The sequence below is a fragment of the Myotis nattereri genome, assembly GCF_964212035.1.
Source record: "Myotis nattereri genome assembly, chromosome: 16".
Lineage (NCBI taxonomy): Eukaryota > Metazoa > Chordata > Mammalia > Chiroptera > Vespertilionidae > Myotis > Myotis nattereri.
In genome coordinates, this window is record NC_138091.1 from 35116468 (window position 1) to 35139651 (window position 23184).

The window sequence follows — 23184 nt, forward strand, 5'->3', positions numbered from 1 at the left end:
TCAAGTAGAAAGCTCCTTAAATTGTGACAAAGAGCAGAAAAGATGAAATTGGAAACTTTTAACCAAGTTCCTGATTCATTCTGATCATAGGTGGCTATTCTGAGTAGATTACAGTAACTAAAAAATATCTGTGCAGGAGGGTGTGTGTTTGTGTGTGTGTGTGTGTGTGAGAGAGAGAGAGAGAGAGAGAGAGAGAGAGAGAGAGAGAGAGAGAATATGAATGAAAGAAAGTCTGTGGCATTTGTGAGTGAAACTTTGTGATTAACAACATGAAAATCAGAATGTCCAGTTGTCCTTTGTCCTAAGTGATCCTCCCTCAGATTCTGGGCCTGTGAAAATAATATTGGCTTTTCATTTGACAAATATATGGAGCATGATGGGTAAGTTGAGTTGGGATGGTTAAGTACATGGTATTAATATTCCTGAGTATTTAAAGAAAAGGAAAAAAATCAGAAGCTCTTGCCAACAATTATTTTTCTACCACAGTCTTTACATAGGCCAAATGTGCAGATGCGAGTCTGGGGAGAGTGGCAGAGGAAAAGTTTTTGGCCAAGGGCTGGAGAGGTTGACTGCTGTTAAAGGACTACTCTTCCTCACTTGTTGAGAGCTCTGTATCATCTTATTGATTCTCACAAGTGAGAAAGACAAGTGTCTTCATAAATAGACAAGAAGACTGAGGACCAAAGAGCATACACATTGGATAATTATTAAAACTTGGTTCAGGTACCAGGCTTGTTAGCTCCATCTTTCCATACCACTTGAACCCTAAATAAGGGTAAGCATTCCTTTTTACAATTTCTTACTGATTCTCAGAGACGACAAAAGAAACCACACAAACATTTTTGAGATTCAAATGGCTGTTTGACACTAAGCAGAATTCCCCTGGAACAGGTGAAAGTTATCAACAAAAGCCTGTACTTTTTGAGGGCCTCTAGAGACAGACTCCTGCTTTGGAAAAAGAAAAGTGTAAAATGAACTGAATCAACTCCAGATTCGTCCCAACCAGTACTGTCCAAGAGGCTCTAGGGGAGCCACTCACTAAGGGTGAACTAAATTCAGCTTATTTTTCCTCCTCAGAGAAACAATTATGTAAGAAAAGAACAAAGACAAGCTATATTAAAACTTAGTCAGCATAAATAACAAGAGACATGTCAGTAATATATTTGCAACACATCAAGTGATAAGACTATAGTACATATAGGTAGTTTCTACAAATGACTAAGAAACAGACAAACAACTTCAAAGATAACTGGGCAAGAGACTTGAACATGTGCCTCACAAAAGAATAGATATGATTGACTGATAAAAACGTGAAAGATGCTTAACTTTATTGGAAATCAGAGAAATGAATCAGAAAAAAGATAACATTTCACATTCACTAATTGCCAAAAGTTAAAGTGTCAAATAAAACCAAGAATTAGAAAGGATATGGGGCAACTGGAACAAACACACACTGTTGGTGGCTAGAAAACAATTTGACATTATTTGGGATATTGAAAATGTGTGAACTCTAGGACCCAGCAGAAATAAATCCCCAGAGAAATTCTTGCTATAGTCCCTGGGGTCCAAAGCAGAACTGTGCAATAGCAAAACACTGGGTTAAATACAGTTGAGTGCAGTCAAACAATGAACTATTACATAGCAGTGAAAATGAAGTTAGCCATGTATATCAACATGGGTGAATACTGCAAGTAAATTGAATGAAAGAAGTTGCAGAATAATACATACAGTATGACACCATCTTTATAAAGCTCAAATAAAAAACTGAGCAACAGAGTTTAAGGATATGTACTCACATAGATGAGCCACACGCTAAAGAAAAGTTAAGGAGTAATAAACACAGCATTCAGGAAAGAGGGAGCAGAATTTGAAATGGGAAAGGAGCATGCAGGTCTCTGGTGGTGTGGGACTGTGTTCTTATTCTTAGCCTGTGTTTTGGTACATAAGTGTTTATCTCATTCTTCTGCCTCATATATACTTTATATGCATTCCTTTGAATGTATAATTTAAATTTTTGAAGAAAGAAATAGTATTAAAGGCTTAGAAATACATTTGCTTTCATAAGAACCTTACTAACTTCCCCTCCCTAATCAGTTAGTATTCATCAAACACTTTTCCTTTGCCTTAATGACTCCCTTTGGAATGGAATTTACAGTGGATAAAAGGATTAGACAGCAGAGGTAAAATTGTTAACTGTTGGTAGATCTGCAGTTTGCTTTTGACATTTAAAAAGTAAAAGTTAAATTTCAGGTTTGACTGACCCCTAAATGTTCCATGAACATTTCAGTAGTGCCTCCATTAATGAAAAAGACTTTTCTGAAAATGCCTTTGTTGATAGAAAGAAACCTTGTTTCTAGAGATAGAAATCGTATTGGCAGTGTGGGGTTGGGGCTCAGAGCCATGGATTCCTCTCCTTGCTCCCAAACCAGGCGCCACAGCCAGACATGGCCTTTCTCCCCGGAGATAAGCCTTGACTCCCCAAGTCTCCTGGACTGTTGGGGAACCAGGGGCAACCTTCTGCCAGGGATGGGGAGGTCCTTGATCAGTGATGGTGAACCTTTTGAGCTCAGTGTGTCAGCATTTTGAAAAACCCTAACTTAACTCTGGTGCGTGTCACATATAGAAATTTTTTGATATTTGCAACCATAGCAAAACAAAGATTTATATTTTTGGTATTTATTTTATATATTTAAATGCCATTTAACAAAGAAAAATCAACCAAAAAAATGAGTTTGCGTGTCACCTCTGACACGCGTGTCATACGTTCGCCATCACTGGCCTAGATGGTGGCTGCCCAGCTCCTGCTCTGCCCTTCCTTCAGCTGGGGCATATGCCCAGTTACTGTCAGTGCTCCTCTCCCTCAGCCGCCAATTCTCTGATTTCTCAAATTTGGGATTTATCATGTCACTCTTGAGAGTCTTTTCTTGGGAGGTAATTTTTCAATTTTACATATATTTTGAATGTCTTTCCTAGAGTGAGTGGCCAGTGAGAGGTATTACAGGAAGAGTAGAATGAGTGGGGATATTAAAGTGAAGAGGTTAGAAGAATTTTTACTATTAACTACTATAGATACTGTCATGTCTCTGAGTTACCAGTAAGTTGCTACCAATAAAGTCAGTCTATTAGATGTCAGGCTGTGTTGACTTACACTGTTTTCTGTTTGTACCAAACCTAATGGAAAGTAAAACTGAGGTTTAAATATCTATTGGTCAAGGTCACATAACTTGGAAAAATCTGACTTCAACCCTCTACAAAGCTGCCTCCGCTTGGAAATTCAAGTGTCTTTAAGGTGAGAACAGCTCCAGCCCCTGGTGGCGAGTGACAGTGATGTCACTCGACATGTTACTCAGGATATGCAGTAACTCTGGACTCCACTCACTTCCACTGCCCCAGTTCGCGTGTAGGAAATCCATATTCCTGATGGAACAATATTACTTTTTCGAAATACAGTTTCTGCAAATTTATAGAGGCAGGCTTTTGCTGCAATGTACACCAACCACTTTACCACATGAAGTTTTGGGGATGTTTATAGAAGTACCCCAAATGTATCAAACTAGAAATGTCTCCATTTCTGAGCACACAGCTTAAGAACTGCTAAGAGACTGGATGCCAAACTTCAGGCAAGAGTGAATTTTTATAACTTAAGCTGTAAGCCTATGAAGTTAGAGGTTTAAAATGGAAACGCTGACACAATCTTTGCACTTCGTAGAACACTGAATGCTGGTCGGGGCAGAGCTCTCCTCTTGCTGCTGCTGGCCACTGCTGTGCTAGGAAACTTCCTGTCTAGCTTTCTCCACTTTGGGGCCTCTTGTCCCTCTTAGATCTCCCCAGGCCTCCCTCTGGCCCAGCTAGGAAAAGCAGCTCAGATATAGGCCCATCTGGAGATGTTCAGTGTGAGGCCTGGACTGGCTGCGGAGCCCAGCCTGGAAGCCTTACTGGTTTCACAGCTTTCTAGTGCTGCCCTGGACTGCTGTCCACCAGGCCTCCTAGTCTCAGATCTCTCAAGCGCCCTGAGAAGTCCTGCATCGAACTGTTGTCTTTCCAGGGCCAGCCACCACCACCTATGAATCCTCCCCATGATGCAGAAGGGCACCATTCCGGAGGTATCCAGGGCTCTCCCTTGGATTGACCAATGGCTTCTGGCTAGTGCTGAGTTTGAATTCTCCTGAAAGCAAACCTTTCAGAATCTTTTCCCTTCGTGGCAGCAAGAGTGACAGGTATTGAGGGCTGCCTGAAAGGTACCTCAAATCACCATAGCTTTAAGAATGACGACTTTGTCAGACTGCCTGGATTCAAATCTTCACAGTACCTACTCACAGGCTGTTTTGAGGATTAAGTGAGGTAATATAAGCAAAGTGGGTGAGGGTAGTCCTCTTTCCCCTGGAGCAGGAGGCACGGTTAGCACTAAGGGGACTGGCTCTGGGAGGATTGCACTGGAGGGAAACCGAGGAAGAGAAGAATGGAAACTGATAACTTCAAAATAAAATGTTATCTGCATGGTGCTTTACGGTTTATGGTTTCAGAATTTAATCAGATTATCCCTATAAGGTAGGTTATCTCCATTTTACAGAATGAGGTTCAGAGAGGTTAAGTGACTTGGCCAACGTTATATAGCTAGTAAGTGAACCATGTCCTGATACTAAGTTTGGAGCCCCCCCCCCCCCCCATTCCATGGGTTGCATGAAACTAGAAGGAATGGCTGGTGGTGATGGTGGAGACCCCATCAGGTTATGGATTTTTAATTTAAAAGACTGATTTCATACCTTTAAAAAGACTCACTTTTTAAAGAAAGCTTAACTCATTTCTTTATCACTAAGAATCCCAGAAAAATGCCTTGGAATTTGTACAAACCAGGTTCAAATGAACATAGAAGTTTTTAAATGGAATCAAATCGAGTTGTCTAATTTACTTCCTCTTTCTTTTATACTTTCCCCAATTTTTAGCTTTAGTAATTTTCTTTTCCTCAGTGATTGTGTTACAAAACCTTTTGGTCCATGATCTGAATTTCACTAGGAAACAATAGAGTGAAAAACATAAAAACAAAGAAAAAATAGCTAAGAAATTTTTCATAATTCAGTAAATGTGCTTAGAAATTTGATGTCCACATAGATATGGGCCTGAAATAATTAAACAACAATACTCCAGTTTGCTACAGTCAGAAAAAAGGATATGGTGTAACACAGGAACTATTATTACTCCTGGACAGTGGAGAAGACTTCTCAGGTTGTTCCAACCTGAAAACTGTTTTCTTCCTTAAAAAAAGAAACAGAGACAGAGAGAATATAAACAAGCGAGTGAGAGCAGCAGGCATCAAAACTGGACAAGACAGAAAGTGCATGGTTGTGGTGTGCATTTTGCAGGGTGCACAGTGAAAAAAAAAAGAACCTTCCTATGTTACACCTTAAATGGTTCTGTCAGGGGCAGATGGCGAACAGTTTTTCTAGTGCTATGGAATACAGTTCCACAGACTGTAATTAAAGACAATTTTAAGCAACTGCAGACGGGGAAGCTGAAAACTCTCTGTGATCAGTTAAAAGCATTTGAAGAAGGTAGAACAGTGAGGACTATCAGACAGTATGGGACCCAGAAGATGGGTAGATGGTGTACTACCAGGCAATCAACAGGACCAGGAAAGAGCCACCGCACCAGTGCTTAATGTCGGAATTGTATTATGTATTACCATGGATGTGTTTACAGATTTATGTTTAAGTTAACTATTTGATAAAAAATAGTTCATTCTAGAATATATATTTAACCCAGCCAGTGTGGCTCAGTGGTTGAGCATCGACCTATGAACCAGGAGGTCACAGCTCAAATCCCGGTCAGGGCACATGCCTGGGGTTGCAGGCTCGATCCCCAGTGTGGGGCCTGCAGGAGGCAGCTGATCAATGATTCTCTCTCATCATTGATGTTTCTATCTTCCTTTCCCTTTCCCTTCCTCTCTGAAATCAATAAAAATATATATTTAGAATATATATTTAGTCACTATCAAAAGATCCTTTTAAAAGTTTTTATGAAGTCCAAACAGACAAAACCTTTAACTCTTGATGATACTTGAAATAACTGGATTCCAGCTTACAAATATATCAAGATTTTGTCAACAATTGGCCAATAAGATAAGCACTCAGAATAGTGGCTGATTAAGGATGACCACACTTGCAACTATATGTAATATATTACCAATGTTTATATTATTGATTTTTTTATGCTCTAATGATAATTGCCTTATCATCTTGGCATTTTTCTTCCTTTTTACTTGCATGAGTGGAAAATTATAGTCAGACTTCATCTCTCAGCTTCTCATGGTCTCAGTCTTCTATGGTATCACCACTACCACTATCCAAACAAATTCCAAAATGTATACCATGAGAGAGCATATATCTCACCTGAGATAGTAACTCAATCATCCAGAAATACAGTAAAAATCAGGAAGAAAATAAAAATGAAGGGCAAAGTAAAGAAAGAGAATAAAACTTTATGTATCACCTACTATGTGTCTAGGACTCCACTATACAGTTTACATATATTTCTTCATTTAATCATTGTCATTCTATAACAGATTTTATTTTCTCTATTTTAGAGATGAGAAATCTGAGGTTCAGAGAGATCAAGTAACTTGCCCAAGGTCACACAGCTAACAAGTAGAGGAGTTAAGGTTCAGACTCATATTTGTCTAACTCCCAAACTCCTGTTCTTTCACTGTACCACACTATTTTCTGAAAAGGTGTCTGGATAACCAACACTTGTATTTCAAAGTTTGAATCTGTGATCATATATTTTATTCACACACATAGTCTAAAACCCTCGTGTGGAACTTGGTTGCTCTTACATGTATTTAAGTCATGGTTGCTTGGTTTCTAAATCCAGAGCAGATTAGAAAAGAGAAGCAAATTAAAAGACGGGAGTAGGGTTTCAGTGAGCAAATACAATGATTACAGTGAGAAGAGATAAATGCCAGCTTGATGGAATACAGAAAACCACATTAAAAAGCAGATATAAAAGCATAAATATGAATAAAAGCTTCACATTAAGTGATGCTAATACTAAACTGCTGTCATTTAAATAGTACCTACTAGGTGTCAGACTTTGTGCTAGATGCAATGATTTTAAAAACTCAGAACATTTTATTTGTTCACAATGGGGCTCTGTATGAAATTTAATTTATAAAAAGAATTTTGGGTGAAAGATTCTTAAAAACCACTGCATTATATCATTTAATCTTCAAATCATAACTGTTACATTTGATTCTGCCATCCCCTTTTATGGGTGAGAAATTGGAACTCAAAAACTTGCCCAAGGTCACACAGCTATTAAAGGAGCCAGTATTCAAACACAGGTCTGCTGCCTTCAGAGCCTGTGTTTTTTCCACTGTCATGCTGCCTCCACATTCATTGGCATGACTCTGAGTCATTAAAAGAAGATTAACTTAAAAAGTTTAAAAAGCCAGGGAAATTGCACTGGTTAAACTAATGGAAAAGTGTACTTACATGGCAAGCAGCCAGTTACCTGGGAAACTTAGCTCTCTAGAAGGAGCAGATACACAATAACCTAGGGGCTATTCCGTAATCAGGACTCTTATACCTTTCCTAACTTTATCTTTACATTAGTGCAATTTTGTAATTTTCATGTTTCTTGCAGATGATCTTATGTGGCCATTTCAGTGGATGTTTTGAAAAAGTCAAATTCAGAAAAGATCATGAGAAATGTACACTTTTCAGTTAGGGTGTGTGTTTTCCTGCCTTCTTGGCAATTACTTTATTAAACCACCACTCATTAGTAGCGTTCATACAAACACATAAATATAATTTATGAATTATTATTAATAAAAATGTATCCTCTGTGAATAATAATGTGAGCCACATATCTTTAATGATATCTTTCTAATGATGTTGTTGGAGGGAAAAGGAGTGCTTATAAATCATTCCTCAAATCCCCTAAAGGTTGAAAGGTAAGTAGTAACTAGTCATCTTCAGAACTCATTGGATTTACAAGTTTATCCTTGGAAAGGTTCATGACTGGAAGGAAGCCTCATTAATCTTAATCATATCAATCTGAGTACCCAGTAAAGTCAGGTCCGAAATGGCTGCTATCAGAGGCAGTCAGGACAGACTTCAGACAAGAATGCACTCACTTCTTAGACACACATACCCAGGCCAGATAACAGCCAGGGATTTAGGCGAGGCTCCCTGGAGACACAAATAGTCTCAATAACGACAATAGCTAGAGATCCCAGAGCCAAACATACAGATAATAAAACCACTAGGCTGCAGGGTCAGACCAGAATTAACTGCAGAGTCATCCAGAGCACTACTGGCTCTATTAAAAAAATAAAATAAAAAGGCTACAGAAGCCTTGTGCACCACCAGTGGCCAATTTGGAGCTCCAAAGGGTAAACTCTGATTGTCCTAGGAGATAGGTCTGATATCATTAGGGTCAGGAAGAACTCTACTCTGAGCCTTCCATTTAGATGTGGGAGATCAACACGAGATGATGAAGACAAAAAGGAAGAGAGGAAAGAAGAATCACGTAATATAAACAGATGTTTGCATTTGTTGGAGGGTCTAAACTCTAAAAGTTTAGATGGACCTGACCAGAGAAGAAAAAAAGAGCCACCTATCACCCAGTGTTGGGAACATAACCAGTCGGGTTAGTATGTTTAAATGTTTTTAATCTTGTGAAATATACAAGTTTGCCAAGAAACTCTAGGATAGATATTCTCTTCTCCCTCCATCTCTTCAGCCCAAGTAGCTTAGACACTCACTCTATCAAATTTCTCCTAGATGTAAACTCTTTAGGAACAAGAAAATCATATCTAATTCATCTTGTTTCCCCTACAAAGCCTAGCACAAAACATACAGCAGGCTCTCAATAGACGTTTGTGGATTTTAACCACCCTCTCCATTTCCCTTCCTCCCACTCACTGTCATCATTGACAAAACTCTTTACCTTTTGGTCATAATTTTTTTTAATGTAAAGAAGCACAGGCCTTGAAATTGAAGCATATAATTCACTTATTTAAAGAGTGCAACTCAATGATTTTTAATATATTCACAAATTGTGGAACCATTACCATACTCAATTTTAGCATATTTTCATCAGCTCAAAAATAAACCCTGTATCCGTTGTCTATCACCCCTTCATCCCTCACACACCCTAGCCATAGACAAGTTCTAAATGCTTTCTGTCTCTATATATTTGCCTCTTCTGGACACTTCATATAAATGCATTCATACAAAGTATACTGTTTTATGACTGGCTTCTTTCCCTTAGCATAATGTTTTTAAGTTTCATCTATGCTGTAGCATGTATCAGTACTTTATCCCTTTTATGGCCAAATAATATTCCATTGTATGCATATATTATTTTAATTTAACCATTCATCAGTTAATAGACATCTGGGTTGTTCCCACCTTTTGGCTATTATGCATAACAGTATTATAAATATTGGAGTACAAGTTTTTGTGTGGACATATGTTTTCATTTCTCTTGGGTATATACCTAGTAGTAGAATTGCTGGGTCATATAATAGCATATGGTTTGAAAAACTTCCAGTGTGTACATTTCATCAGCAGTGTACGAGGGCTCTGATTTATCCACATAGCTCACCAATCCAACACTCGTTATTATCTGACTTTTTAAATTCTAGTTACCCTAGTTGAGGTGAAGTAGTATCCCATTGAGGTTTTGATTTGCATTTCTCTGATGGCTAATGATGTTGATCATCTTTTCAAGTGCATATTGGCCATTTGTACAGATTCCATTCTGTCTCTAGCAGAATAGAATAACATATCCATAATTACTGGCACCTGGCAGGCTCTCAATATGAGGTGGTTTTTGTTTTAATGATAATAGTTGTTGATTTTTTTCCTATGGTCTAGGTGAAAGGTCTGATAGATTCATCCTGGCAGCAGAGAGGCAAGTTCTCTGAAGCTGGTCTGGAATCCTTGCCTTCTCAGTGGTTCAGGCCTACCATAATCCAAGAGGCGGAGTTCATCTTACACACAAACTTCTCTTTTTGGCTTTTGCTCTCCCAACCCACTCATGATGTTAGGATCCCAGGTGCATAATATACTAGAAATTAGATATTTCATGGCAGAATCAATCTGCCATGAGACTTTTTTACATAGTGATGCTTACTATTTTATACTTGATGCCTATTTTCCTCCTTGGAGATAATAATGTTTCATAATTGTTTTCATTATGCTTACTTAGGCAGAACTTCTCTCCTAGAGGGTATGCAATCAATTTTTCTAAGATATGGAGAAGCAGCCAAAAAAACTTGCAATTCAGAGAAATATTGGGACATACAAGGTCCTAATCCAGAAAGAGAAAAAAACAAAAACCATCTAAATTTAATAGTTTGTTGTTATTTTTTTGAGATAGTAGAAGGGAGGGGGAGAGACAGAGAAACATGGATATGAGAGAGACACATTGACTGATTGCCTCCCACACACACCTGATCAGGGCTGGGGATTGAGCCTGCAACAGAGGTACATGCCCTTGACAGGAATCGAACCAGGGACTCTTTAGTCCGAAGGCTGATGCTCTATCCACTGAGCCAAACCAGCTAGGGCTTATTTTAATAGTTTTAACAGCCAAATTTGTATGACCTCCTTGTCTTTAGTCAATCCAGCTGAGAATGAGGAAAACAAGGTTGAAACCCAGAAAAAGAAGGAATTCCTGATCAGAACCCTCTAATGTATGTAGATGCAATGTCTACCATGAAATACCACACATATGTACACAGGAGGAGCTAAACCTAACAATAGAACTTTGAGCACCAGATTCAGAGATCTCATAAATATGAGAGATAAAAAAGAAATGTCGTTACCATCTGATGCTTGCTGACATTATCCAGATACTGACAAGAGAAAAATCAACTCAAGTTTGAATAGTGATTGCAGTTTATACCTCTTGAGTAAAATACCTGAAAACCCCTAGTGTGGGATACTATGGTAGAGAATAGATAGGGGAGTGGTAGTCATTATTCTATGCATTTAAAGTATGTTTTTCTGAAAAAACCTGGTTCTCAGATGTGCCACAAAATATGAATTTGCCACAACCCTAATTTGGTGGTTAAGAAGGAGTAGAAAGAAGCTGGAGAACAACTTATCCTCCAATACTCTCTTTCCAAATATTAAGTCTGTTAACAACGCCAGCATCTCAATAATTCCAAGTTTTGCTCATACAGGAACACAATCAGTATAATTTATTCCTGGACAAGAATTTGCCAGGAGTCTACCAGGTGCCCACCCCACATCCTGGAGAACAGCAAATTCACTAGACAAACTGGCAGCCCTTCCAAACCTCTCCACTGGGTCAGGCCTCCAAACGTGTAGCAGCCACAATGCTTTCCTTGGACCAGCCTCCGAACTTTTATTAGCTTTTTGCTGTTTTTCTAGGTTAAACCCATTGGAAATTGGATTCCCTTTAAAAAGAAGTCTATTTTGGTTGTGAATACAGAGTATGTATAATAATCAAGTCAGGTAATCTCTGGGGCTTTGGATTAAGAATTCTTTGTACATAATGCATTGTATTTAGCTTTTATTTTATTATTATTTTTAAATCCTCTCCTGAGGATATGTTTTTATTGAGAGAGAGAGAGAGAGAGAGAGAGAGAGAGAGAGAGAGAGAGAGAGAGAGAGAGAGAGAGACATCAATGTGAAAGAAACATGACATGGATTGGTTGTCTGCTGTACGTGCCCTGACCAGGGATCAAACCCGCAACCTAGGTATGTGCCCTGATCTGGAATCAACCCACAACCTTTTGGTGTATGGGATGACACTCCAACCAACTGAGTCACGCAGGGCCAGCTTTTATTTTTGGTGAAAGGCTAGTCTAAGAAATTGTACAGAAAAAGAAGCAATGATAAATCTGGAAGAATAGAAACGATGTCTGACTAACTATTCAGTAACTCAAGAGGATTCTGGCTTTGTCCTTTTTGCTTGTTTTAAGTTGACAGGTGTTTCCAGAAAAATGAGTCATATTGTTTAAGGCCAGTATTGGAAGCCAATACAAAAGGCTGAACTTTTTGGCTCTGAGATTCACTGTGATTTTGGATTTTTCTCTCTATTACATTAAATACGCATTCCTTAAAGAGTACCTAGAGTCCTGGGATGGATGTAAAATGTCAACACTGAACTAAGAACACAAAATTCCTGAAATCATAGCAAACATATTGTTAAGGAGCAAACTGAAGATGTGCAAATCAAAAATAATAGTTTAAATATACTCTCAGCTTTTCAGGTCATCCTAAAAACTCAACTGTTGCTCCCAGTAGAGGGTAATGGTCCTTTCCTCCCCTTCTACATACTTCTCTGAAGAGCTCAGAGCACTTTCCAGGCATGACTTCTTCATTCTCCCAGTAACTAACAGTCAGGAGATGAGAGCACGAATTAGTCTCTCACTATTACATATTGAGGAAAACGTGGCTTAGAAAAGAAATTATGTTTGAGTAGTGTAGGATGTCAGGTGGAAGAGTCTGTGTGCCTCTCATGTCTCCTGACTTGTAAAGGCGAAGTCCATAGAATGTGAAAGCTGGGAGAAAACTTAGATGCCATCTGGTACAGGGGTTTCTAATGTTTTGGATGCTATATATATATACAAGTAAAATTTCAAAACAATTTTAAGAATTAACTATACATGTTTCCCAAAAAAAGGACATTTGAAAAACAAAAGCCGTCATCTCATGGAAAAAAAAAAAGGGGGAAGAGGGTATTATAACACTCTGAGACCAAAAAAAATGATAACACCTGGTGTAGAGGGAGAAGAAATTTTAGGCTCTAAGAAAGAAAGTAATGGAATTTGGAATAATAAAATTAGAATTAGAAGTGGGGTTGAAGATGGTAGGTATCTAAGTTATGAATTAGTCAGATAGAAGAACAATCTCAAAATAAAGGATAGTCTTTCTCAAGAAAGGACCTTTTCAATTTTATATCAATACATGAATGCAAACACACTATATATTCCTAATTTTTATCATCAAAGATCAGCATCAGTACAAGGGAAGATATAGGAATTTAGTCTATATCTTCATTTTACTAATGAGAAAATTAAGACCTGAAAAAGGAAGTAGGGCTGCTAGATGAAATACAGGACACTCAGTTAAATTTGAATTCCATGCAATATTTAAAATATACTTATACTAATTATTTACTGTTTATGTGAACTACAAATTTAACAGGGTGTCCTGTATTATTTTTACTTGCTAAATCTGGCAGCCCTAAAAGGAAGTGAGTTCTTGCTACTTGACTTGAAGTAACTGTTGCTTAACGATGGAATTAGGAGAAATCAGTTCTGACTCCAGTAAGTTTTAAAAAACAAAACACTGTGCTATCTTTACTACATCAGAGTCCTACTCTTATTCAACACAATCCATCAACCATACTAATTCACAGTTTGAACACCTACTGTCTTCAACCCTTACCTTTAATTCTAATTTGATTATTCCAAAGTCTGTTACCTCATTCTTTAAATCCCAAAGTTTCTTTTCCCTCTATACCTGCAGTTCTCAAATTTTTTTGGTGTTAAGACTCTTAAAAATAATTGAGGAACCCAAAGGATTATTAATTATGTGAGTTATGTCTATCAGTGTTTACTGTACTAGAAATTAGAATTGAGAAAAATTATTTTTAAAATAAGCTATTACATGTTTATATGAATAATACTTAACTATTATTTTCCTAAACAAAACAAAAAATAGCAGGAAAAATGGTAATGCTTTATATCTTTGCAAATCTCTTTAATGTCTGGTTTAATAGAAGACAGCAAGGGACTCTGGTATCTGCTTCTTCATATGACTTGTTCTGAAACTATTTAGTTGAAGCATATGAAGAAAAAGCAGCGTCATACAGACATATAGTGAAAAAAGGGATAAGTGTTTTAAATAACCTTTGAGATAATTGTAGCTATTTTTCTTTGATGATACATCAAAAATTAACAAGTGGTAGTTTCTTAAATATTAGTTGCAAGGGAGAATCTGAAATCTTATCAATAAACTTCTTTGTTAGGTTAAAACCATTGGTCTCTTATGCACTATGAATGGATATTTTACCAATGAATGATTCTTTACCATTATTCATTGGTAATTTGGAAAATATTTATTAATTGAGTTCCAAATGTTGGCACATTTCATTAAACAATATCAAAAAAATCACACTTGTTAATATCACTATTGAAATGATAAAAAAAAAGTCTTCAAGTTTTCCACAATTCTATTTTTACTTGGAAACTGGACTTTAATCACTGGCAACAAATACTGTATTTGGCTCCCTTTTTTCTCATTGAGAAAATGCCTTCCAAATCTGAGTAACCACAACTTGTCTGTCAGTAATTTTTTCAAGTAAAAATAAAGTTTTGTGAAAAGCAGCATCTAGTTCAGTGATGGTGAACCTTTTGAGCTCGGCATGTCAGCATTTTGAAAAACCCTAACTTAACTCTGGTGCCGTGTCACATATAGAAGTTTTTTGATATTTGCAACCATAGTAAAACAAAGACTTATATTTTTGATATTTATTTTATATATTTAAATGCCATTTAACAAAGAAAAATCAACCAAAAAAATGAGTTTGCGTGTCACCTCTGACACGCGTGTCATAGGTTCGCCATCACTGATCTAGTTCAACTTGCAACTCACACAACTGCACAATAATTTTCCCTGAGACAGCCATCGTACTTTGGTACACAGCAAAAGTGCTTTAGCTACTGTTTGTTACACAGACAGTTAAAATCATTCTGTACTCAACAGTTGAGATTAAATAAAATTAATATTTTCTTCTGCTTCATCAATAATATTCTCAAATGAAACTGGATGTTTGTATTTGTCACTGTTGTGTTTTGTTTTTCTCGTCACTGTGAGTGGGTGTTGGTGAAGAATGCAATGACTACTATTACAAGTTTGTAACAACAGTTTTATCTATTACTGCTTTTGAATCATCAGTGTAAATGTCAACATAGTGAAAAAGGCAAATAATGGTTTAGTTTTGTTTAAAAAATACTTTTGCCTTATGGACCCCTGAAAGGGTCGTATGACCTCCCAGGGTCCCTCCAATTGACTATTCTATACCACCTTTGCTCTAACATACTCACAGCCAATTGAATTGTTTAATGAGAAACTTGTTAAGTCTAAAACTCATTGAGAGGGTCAACCCCTTTGTTCTAACTCATCACCAAAGCACATAACCTGCAGAGAAGCCTCAGAAGTCATTTTCTTTCTTAATTATCAAAAGAGAGCTGTGGCCTACATGGACACTAAAGTATGACCTTCTCCCAAACACATGCTTTTCCTTGGGCCTAGAATGTTCCTTGGCCCTTCCCTACCCCTAACTGCCACACATTCTTCAAGTTCAGCTGAGGCATTACCAAATCCTCTAAAATTGTATTCCCATAGCATTGTGCTTGCCATCAAGGGCAAGGGTTAGGATGGAGGTAGGCAAAGAATAATATTGTTAGGTGCCTACCATATTTCATTCATCATGCAGGATATTTAACATTTAATGCTTACAAAAACTCTGCGAAATAATTTTACAGATGAGAAAACCAAAGTTTAGAGAGGTTGAATAATGTAGCTGGTAAGAGGAAGAACTGTCTAAATCCAAATCTTGATCATGGCTTAGTTTTTTTTACTGCTTAGAGAAATTCAATTTAGTTTAAAAAAATTTCCCATCTTATCATCTATGAAAAGGTTTAAATCAGTAATCTCATTCCTTTTAGCATTAAAATTTTTTAATTTATGTTTCTTGGCTTCTTATAGAGCAACTAATCATTTATTTGGCAATCCTTATAGAAATAACCATAATATTTTACATATTGCTGAAAACCAGAGAGGGCAGAAGAAAGGCTGAAATGGAAATGGGATAGGGGAGGAGCAGAGGCAGGAAAGATATATTTAGCCCATTTGTTGACATCATCAGATGGTAGAAATTGATATTCAAAGTAAAGTCACACTATTAGAAAAGCCAGGAATAACTATACTTTCAAAACCCAAGAGCATAATTTAAAAAACAAGGTAGGGAAATCTGTCCAAACAAAAATCAAGATCTATTATAAAGTGATAGTAATTAAGACACAAAGAGCATAAATTACAAAGAAAAGATTAATAAATTTGACTATTTTAAATATTAAAATTTTGGTTTATCAAATGACACCCCATAGAAAAGGTGAACAGGCTAGATATCAATTAGAAAAAGAGACGTAATATGCAGAACCAATAAAGAATAAGTGTTCATGATATAAAAGAAAAATAATTCCCCTGTCCCCTAAAAGAGAAAAGATATAAGTTTATATTTCACAGAAGATCAAACATGAATGGCCAATAAACGAATAGATATTAAACCTCCCTTAAAAATCAGGAAAATGAGATATTTCATAACTATCAGATTAACAAAAATTAAAAAGTGTTATAATACTAAGTGCAGATGAGATGGTGACACAGAACCTGTTGAGAAAAAGCAAACTTCCTAAGAATACACATAGTATGATAACACTTATATAGAGTTTTTAAAATAAACATTACTACTATGTATTGTTTAGGGACACATACACGGGTGTTAAAAATATACAGAAATGCCTGGAAATGATAAACACCAGATTCCCTCCTCTAAGGGACTGGGAGGAGGATGCAAATGGGGAGGGGAGCACACAGGAGGCTTCGATTTTATTGCTAAGGTTTCATTTCTTAAGTTAGGCAGTAGTAGAGGTGTTTGTTGCATGGTTGTTTTACATGGCTTTGTATATGTCATAATACAGTTCTAAAAGCCCAAGGTCAAATGTCTAAAAAGTCATTCTGTAGGTATACCAATGATATAAATATATTCTCTAGGTGGCCAATAACTTTTTTTCTATATTCAGAATATTGGACTTTAAGAATTGAATTGCATTCAAGAATAGCATTAGGCAAAATAGCACAAAACCTCATTCTCACTAGTTAAGTTTCACATTATGTGCCTTCTGGATTAAAATAATGCAATGTGGAATCCAGCTTACGTCACGTGAGCTCAGGGGAAGAAAAAATAACGATACCTGGAAAATAGCAAGGGGAAACAGACCCTCTGTGCACACTGTTTATTTGTTCAGGCTTGTAGCAAGGAGAAAGGGAAACATGGAAATACCTTGGTCATAAATTGTCATGTAAAAGACAAAGAGAAACTCTGGAATATTATGAAACTATAAATTACTTCTGCTGAAAGGGTAGAATTTGCAGTATCCCCTTAACCGAGGTTTCACCTCCCCACGTTTGACAGAATAACTCCTGTTCTTTGGAGAAAAACACATGAAATAAATGTAAAACCCGAGAGGGAAATCATCTAATATGTACACCACCTGCCTAATAAAATGAGAATAAATTTGGCTTTTTGGCTAAGTAGATTTGCTTATGTTTTAACTTAGATAGAGGCACATGCCATCGAAATTACACATTTTTTTTTTTAAAAAAAAGCCAACATGAAGGGACAAAAAATAATTTCAGAATGTCTTAATGGTTTGCTTTCAAAGTACACATCATACAACAGAATTCATAATTATAAAATAAGCCACAATCAACTCTTAGGTTAACATGGAACCATGTCTATTTACTAATAATGCTAATGAGATTCTGAAACATCACAGTTTTCGGGCGCCAGCTCAGCTCTGAGATCTTAAACCCATAAAGGCTGAAGTACAGGACGACACAGACACATACTTTTACTCCAGACGTTGCCAGCAGTTTAGTTACTGAGCTAATGGCTGCAGGTACCAAACAATGACTTCTCAAAAGTAAACATCTCTACTCTTTTAAAACTCTCTTTCTCCCAAATCCTAGGACGTGGCAGGCCTCATGAAGAGCTACCTGCAAAATCCTTCCTTTGAAGAAATTCACAAATGAGTCAATCCCCTGTTAAAGGATTTGCCAAAAACAAAATTCCAGGAAGCCACGTAAAAATGATTTGTGAGGCTGCTTGATGCCTGACATTTTGGGGGGGCGGGAAACACCCACCCTTCCTATGCCCCGTTTCAAAAAATGCATCTGCAGACAACTTCACTGCTACTTAAGACTAAACGCTGGTCTCAGATGTATCTTTGAGGCGTCTATTCAATCTGGAGTTTACTATAGCCAAGATCGAAACCATAAAAATAGAGTCAAAACGGAGAACTTCAGAGTCAGAGCCAGATCCCTATCCTGACTCTTCCAGCACCTTTCACTTATGAGTAGTCACTGCCAAATGGAGCAGTGGGAGCTGCATGAGTCCCTCTCCACTGGCCAAGGTGACTCACTCCAATGGAAGCCCGCAGTCCCTTGGAGCTGCTGGTTTTTGCAGTTATGTTTGGTAAGATATGAAGCTAGAACTTAAAAAAACCCAGGGTATTGCTTTGGCTCAATTCCATTCCTTATATTGGATGATAGAAGCAAATATATATTTTCCAAAATTCTGCATTCTGTACAAGAGAAAGAATGGCCAGTATTTGAGTATCAAACTAGGACCTCTTTTTGGTACCAATTAGTTTTTATTTTTATTACTGGGAAGAAAAATTACAAGAAAATTATTTCAACAAGCATTTGCTATGAATAATAATAGTCACGAGCCCGACCAGTGTGGCTCGGTGATTGAGCATCAACCTATGAACCAGGTCACAGTTGGATTCCTGGTCAGGGCACATGCCCTGGTTGTGGGCTCGATTCCCAATGTGGGGCGTGCAGGAGGCAGCCAACCAATGATTGTTTCTCATCATTGATATTTCTCTGTCTCTCTCCCTTCCTCTCTGAAATCAATAAAAATATATTTAAAAAAAATAATAGTAGCCATGATTTTTCAGCCACTCTTAGTGCTTTCAGACCCTGAATTTCATAATCCTCCTAACACATCTAATAATATAATTATTATCTCCGTTTTATAAATGAGAAAACAGGCCCCGGCATTAAGTAATCTGAACCGGGTCACAAATTTACTAGGTAGCAAATTTGGGATTTGAATCCACATCTAGTCCAACATTAAACCCCTTTTCACTACACTATAATGCTTCTTCAGAGTTATTTTGTATGTGAACTACTCACAATGCTGTAAGATCAAAACACCTAGATACATTAAAACACATTATGTTTCCTGAGTAATGTACTCTAGTGGTAGGCACCGAAACCTCCATTCTGTAATGGGAATAAAGTAGGAAGCAGTTAGCTATTTAGTTTAGCATTACACTGTAAGGAAGAGCTGTGGTCTTGACTTGACCCTTTGACTTTACTGCTCTAAGAAAGTTATAAAATACTTATATGACTCCTCTTATTCTACCGCTGTGTTTGATCTGACAGCAATAGTTTACAAAACCTCCTTTGTTTCCAAACAATGTTAAATAATATACTGAAGGGAGAAAATTAGTCCCCTACCCCAAAGTCATGTACAAATAGTAAGCTGGCTAAAAAAAAAAAAAAAAAAAAAAAAAAGAAGTATGAGCTCTTTTTGGAATTAATTCATTGAAAGAACCATTACAGTATCTATATCCCTTTCCATCAACCTTGCCATCTGGAATTTATTTTTTAGGCACTCATTGCTTCTCACAGGTTCAATGTTACCCATTTCACACCATTTAACTATTGAAAGCACTTGAAATTCCGGACCCTAGAAGCAGAGCCTGTGTCTTGCCCCGTGATGTAGCTAATGTGTCAGACTTGTAAAATAGCTCTTAGTGGCGGGCCTCCATTTAGAGAAAGACGGAAACTAGCTTTAAATACTTAGAGCTTTAATATCTAGTCCATTATACTGAAGCAGGGTCTTGTAAAGAGTCAATTATGGGATACTTCTGATTTGATCCACATGCAAGGGAAATCCGCTTCTTTGCCTTTAAATCCCTGTTATAAGTGTCTTGTTTAAATAATTAGTGACACTTTTTCTTTGATCAAATTGATTCATATTGTTATTCTTCTATGCTAATTTAAAACTTAATCCATGTAAAAGTCTAAGACAGATTTTAATCTCTCATGGAGAAAGCTTTCCCCCAAAATGGAGTTTTCCAGAAAATATTTTAATTTTTAAAACATCATTAATTGATTGAAAATAGTTATTTTTCTAAATGGGATTTGCGAATCAATCACAAGCCAAGATGGTAATGTTATTTTTTGTATATGATGTATTGCATATACAAACACATATACACAATACATAATACATGCTTAATAGCATTTTTAAGCAACTAATATTACTGAGACCTCTAAAGGCAATCAAAAGTAGTCTCATTTTATGGCTTGGGGCTAAAATGTTTATGTGTATTTGCAACATACTGTCAAAGGGTTAATATCTTGTAATATTCATTTATTCACAATCAAATAATCGATAAGTTTATGTAAAAACAGAATGCAGGACTTTACTTATCAAATTCATATTTTTAAAAATTACAATTGGCCAGGGCACTAGGAAACTGGTACTCTCATGTGCTACTGGTAGGTATTAAATAATAGTTTACTGAAAGGCTTTTGGAAATACCTATCAAAGACCTAGAAAATGCACATGATGTTTGATCTAGCAACAACACTTCTAGCAATTTAGGATTCTAGTCTCAGGAAATAATCACAATAAGAATTTTGTTATAAAACACTGAGAAATATTGGGAAAAATTAAAAATACAACAGAAGATTGATTAAATACATTTTACTTCTACTCACCATTTTGCCCCTAGTATTTATTGAACAAATGAAGGAATATATATCCTTTTAAAAGGAATAGTGCACATAAATATTTTTATGTTAGGGCAGATGATCACAATATAAAATAGCATTTTTATTTTTTAAATGCATATATGTGAATAAAAAATTGGCAGGTATATATAAAAATATTAATAGTGTTTTGGGGGGGTTACAGGCTAATCTTTATTTTATTTTCTGTCTCTAAATTTTTTATAATAAACATAATTGCTTTTATAAGAGCGTCACTGCAAACATTTATGTAAATTTTAAATTATTTATACAAGAAACATAGTCTCATTAATTTTATAAAAATATGTAAATAGATAACATAAATATTGAATAGTTCTTTCTTCCTTTTACTATCCCCAGTTCTACTCCTTTTTCAAGATGTAACTAGTATTAAGAGTTTGATGTATCCTTCTTATGAGATTGCATTTCATGAATCCACAGAACCAAAGTCTACTTAGCTCCATGAATATTTATATTTCTCTTGTTTTTTGCTATTATAAACAATGCTTCAATAAACATCTTCATACATATTTTACCATATACAGGTACAAATATTAATCTAGGATAAAAAGAAATTGAAGTGATCGGTTGATGAGAATGGTTAATGAGAACTTAAAATCACCTTCCAAACTCCACCAGTTCTCAATGATTCATGTGAGTGCCTGCCTATTGCTTACATTCATCAGTGGTGGATAGTACCTCTTTTTCTTTATTTTAGTCAATCAGATGAGCAAAAAGACCGTATCTCATTGTTGCTTTTCCTGATTACTTGTGCATTTGAACATCATTTCAAATCTTAATTGGTCATTTTTATTTTTCTGTCAATTGCCCTTTTTATTCTTGGTCTATGATTTCTTTAATTGCTTTGTACTACTCTTTATATTTTGAATGTTCCCATTATTTATTAGATATGTTGCAAATATTTTCTCCCTGCCATTTTTCTTTCCATTTTCATAAAAAAACTGAGGTAAAATTTACATATGGTGAGTACACAGTTCAATTTTATAAAAGCTTACTTTTGTATCATTTTAAAAAATGATGTGTTTTCAGTTGTACAGAATTTTTTATTTACTGTCAATCTATTTTATGGCTTCTAAAATTTTCATCACGCTTAGGAAGGACTTCAACAGACCAAATTTAGACTAATCTTTTATACTTTTTGTGATGTTTTATATATTTAGCTTTTTAATCTATTTAGAATTTAGTTTTGTATTTTATGTGAGATGGTGATATTCTTTAATTTTACTTTTCTAAATTGACAGTAATTACCTCAGCAGTATTTTCTCACGCATTTGAAATGCCATTTTTATCATAAATTAAGTTTCTTTGGATGAATGCTTCAGTTTCTGAGCTCTGTATTTGTTCTCTTAATCTAATTGTCTATTCTTGCACAAATGTCACAATGTCTTAATTATCATAGGTTTACAGTATATTTTCATATCTGGCGAGGCTATACCCCCCTCACATATCAAATAGTTCCCTTGTGGTCTCATTCAATTTCTCTTCAATAAACAATTGATCAGTTTCCATGGAAACTGACCAGTTTCCATGGAAAATACTTAGTGGGATTTTGACTGGGTTTGCATTAAACTTCTGGGCAATTTGAGGGTAACTGACATCTTTACCACATTGGGTCTGGCAATCCAAGATTAAATTGAGATATTGTTTCATTATCTTTTGGCATCTAGCCTTAGTAATGAAACATACAATGCCTACTTGATATCTATTTCTTTGTAGATTGTTTTCCCTCACCTTACCCTTGGTATTCTGATGTAGGCCCTTTCAATGGAAAGCTTGTATTTTCCTCTAGATCTAGAAAACTTTCTTCTATTATTTCTTGGATTATTTCCTCTTATCCTTTGCATTTTCTTTCAGAGATTCTTCAAAATGTGTAATCTGGTTAACCTTTCCTTCTTTTTAATATATGTTTTCTTACATTTTACAATTTTTAAAAAATATATGCTTTTATTGATTTCAGAGAGGAAAGGAGAGGGAGGGAGACAGAAACATCAATGATGAGAGATAATCATCAATTGGCTGCCTCCTGCAACCCCCTTCCTGGGGATCCAGCCTGCAACCTGGGCATGTGCCCTCATGGGGAATCAAACCATGACCTCCTGGTGCATAGGTTGACGCTCAACCACTGAGCCACACTAGTGGGGCTTATAATTTTTTGGGCAAAGGAAGTAGCGTATAATCAGATCACAATTTTAATCCCATCTTTCTATGCATTATGAAGGAAATTTTAAAATAAATTTCAAATTACAACTTGATTGAATTGAGCTCTGGCTATTTCCTCAAAGAATCTTAGAATCTTACAGAATTTTCATTCACTGAACCAGTATTTATTTTGTGCCTAATTTCTGTCTGGAACTGTTCTAAGTTCTGAGGATCCCAAGTGAAAAAAGGCACAAGTTTATAGTCTGGCATAGTTTCTCAACCTTGGTACTATTTATTTATTTATTTTTTTACATTTCTAACCTATCAATCAATTATTCTATAACAGGCAGTGCCACATGGTGGTTGA